This window comes from Centroberyx affinis, unplaced genomic scaffold (assembly GCF_046629955.1).
Source record: "Centroberyx affinis isolate AG114_WGS23_722 - 3 ecotype Tasmania unplaced genomic scaffold, CSIRO-AGI_Caff_v1 ptg005714l_1, whole genome shotgun sequence".
Taxonomy (NCBI): domain Eukaryota; kingdom Metazoa; phylum Chordata; class Actinopteri; order Beryciformes; family Berycidae; genus Centroberyx; species Centroberyx affinis.
This window is the reverse complement of record NW_027282887.1, coordinates 71,861-74,996: the sequence shown is the minus strand read 5'-3', so window position 1 is coordinate 74,996 and position 3,136 is coordinate 71,861. Positions and strand designations below refer to the sequence as shown.

The window sequence follows — 3,136 nt, the reverse complement described above, 5'->3', positions numbered from 1 at the left end:
TGTGTATTTGTGTGTGTGTGTGTGTGTGTGTGTGTGTGTGTGTGTGTGTGTGTGTGTGTGTGTGTGTGTGTGTGTGTGTGTGTGTGTGTGTGTGTGTGTGTGTGTGTGTGTGTGTGTGTGTGTGTGTGTGTTGCAGGGATCCAAGGTGTTGTAGAGGCCTACCAGAATTGCCTCCCTAAGATCCAGCTGTACGGGCCCACCAACATCGCCCCAATCATCCAGAAAGTGGCCTCCTCTGCCTCCGAAGAGATGCACACTAAAGAGGCTATGGTGAGAGAGAGAGAGAGAGAGAGAGAGAGAGAGAGAGAGAGAGAGAGAAAGAGAGAGAAAGAGAGAGGGAGAGGGAGAGAAATGGCAAATGGCAAGGGAACAGACATGAAAAGTCAAACAGTGAGAGATGAGAGGAGGTGAAAGGGGAGGATAGAGGGAGAAAGAGCAAAAGGAGATGAATTTGAAGGAGGGGAAAGTGATTGATATTAATTTAATTCCACTCATAAATTTCAGAGCGCAAATTTCTCTCTCCTGCTTCCCTCCTGCTCTCTAGTTTTATTCAAATTAGCCTTTGATAAGAAGCCACTTCTGAAAGCATAAAAAACCATCCAATACCCCCCCCGCTCCCTGCCCCACCAGGAATACTTCATCCTGCTGATCCTGACGGACGGCGTCATCACCGACATGGCGGACACGCGGAGGCCATCGTGCACGCCTCCCACCTGCCCATGTCCGTCATCATCGTCGGCGTGGGCAACGCCGACTTCACCGACATGCAGATGCTGGACGGCGACGACGGCATCCTGCGCTCACCCAAGGGCGAGCCCGTCCTGCGCGACATCGTCCAGTTCGTCCCCTTCAAGGACTTCAAGCACGTGGGTGACGGGGGAGGGGGGGAGGGGGGAGTGAAGTGTGGTGCTCACTGTTAGCTGTTTGGTCATGGAATTCCTGGAATGTCATGGAATTGTGAAAGTAGTCAGAGAATTTGAAAAAAATTCTCTGGGGAAATCAGGGAATATCAGGGATTTTTATTTTATTTTTTTACAAATGAGTCACTTTATGGGGATATTACAGAATGTACTGTTTTCATCGATTTTCCTGCATTAGATGGTGTTTCTTTCTACATTGTATGACCACTTCTCCACAGCTACTAGCACTACTGTAGTGCAAAGCAGACTGTTTACTTGAGAACCTTTAGAACTCTTCTGATCTGAAAAACAACATTAAAAAAACAAGGAAGGGATAAATGTTTTAGGTCTGATTTAGTTACGGGAAGTCATGGAAAAGTCATGGAATAGTCGTGGAGCAGAACAGCAGCGGCCACTTCCACGATGGCTCTATATATGTGTGTGTGTGTGTGTGTGTGTGTGTGTGTGGGCGAGTGGGTGGTTGTGTGTGTGTGTGTGTGTGTGCGCGTGTGTGTGTGTGTGTGTGTGTCGGGGGTAATAAGTGTGAGTATGTGGGCGTAATATGCTAGTCAAAACACATCAGCCAACTTCTCGCTGGTTAGGGCCTGTGTGTGTGTGTGTGTGTGTGTGTGTGTGTGTGCACTTGTGGGGACATGTGTGTGTGCGTATGTATCTCCAGAGGCATTAATTGTGCCTGACTTTGACAGGGTCTGTTTGGCTGGGTCTGTTATGGTGAGTTTGGTCTGTGACAGGTTGAGAAATCAACCAATTACATCCCAGCTAAACAGAAGGGGGAGAGAGAGAGACACAGAGAGAGAGAGAGAGAGAAAGTTTAGAAGGAAGGAGAAGAGAAAGAAGGGGGGCGAGAGATAGCGCTGCAGCAGAGGGGGGAAAAAAAGGAAAACAGGCGACGGCAGCTAAAGACAAAAGGGAGCGAGGGAGTGTGTGACAGAGGTGGAGAGGTGATTTTCTGCTCTGTCGTTTCTTTTCAGAGGGGATTAGCAGGACAAAGCTGCTGTGTGACAGCCAGAGTGGGGGATAACAGGTAGATAGGAGAGGAGGAGAGGGAGGAGGAGGGAGGATGGAAATGAGAGGGGGGGGGGGGGGTCGGGGGCGAGTGCACTTTGGTGGTGCATTGTCTCAGGGAATTATGCGAGATGGAGTGAGACTTTGAGGATTCGGAAGTGTATGCGGTGGGCGAGTGTGTGTGTGCATCCGAGCGAGCGGCTGGCCTATATGCTTGCCCACAAGTGTGTTTGTGTGTGTGTTCTCGTGTGTGTGTACATGCATAAAGTGGGTTTTTGTGTTCAAGTGCTGCACTTGAGTACATGAATGCTTCCATTTTAGGGCATTTTATACCTTTATTGCACCACATTTAAAGAAAATATTCCACCTTTTACTTAATACATTTACGATGAATCCTACTCTGATGAAAAACATGAAGCTTACAAAACGTGATCAGTTCATAAAATTGATAAAGTGTCTAAATTTGAATCTTCAAATCGCTGCTGTTGGTAAAACCTCGTATCTCCAAAATGTCAGCTTGTCAAGAACTAAGAAAAACAGCCTTGTTTTCAGCTTGATGTCGATACATTTCTGACATTATCCAATAGGTTTCAAAGGGTTTCATGAGCCTAAAAGGTCGGAGAATTCTGACGGCCAAAATTGGATTTACAAGACAACAGTGTTACAACAGTGATATTTTTATAGGACGCAGGAACAAGCACAACTGGACTCCTTGGCATTTTAGTTGAGCTTGTAGCGCTCAATGCTTTGTACATCATTTACTTTTGATACATAAGTAAATATTAGAGCATGCTTTCATGCATGCATTTTTATTAATACACAGGATCTCATGGACATATATTTAGTGCTATTTTGAGTGAGCAGCTATGAAACCAAACAGGGTATTAGGGGGGAAAAGGTGATTGTTATTGGGGTTGTCTTTTGGAATCCCAGAACCACACGTGGCTGGTAATGTGTGTATATATTATATATATATATATATATATATATATATATATATATATGTATATGTGTGTGTGTGTGTGTGTGTGTGTGGTGTGTGTGTGTGGTGACCTCTCTCTCTCCCCCTGTGTTTCCAGGCCTCCCCGGCTGCCCTGGCTAAGAGTGTTTTGGCAGAGGTCCCTAACCAGGTGGTGGATTACTACAACGCTAAAGGCATCAAACCCAAGTGCATGTCTGACTACGAGTCCACAAGGACCTTCAGCCCCTGA

General features: G+C 46.3%; 1 pseudogene; it reads left to right on the top strand.

The window, feature by feature from the left end:
- The first annotated feature begins 136 nt into the window (after window positions 1-136).
- LOC139667701 (copine-4-like) lies at window positions 137-3,136 on the top strand (annotated as a pseudogene).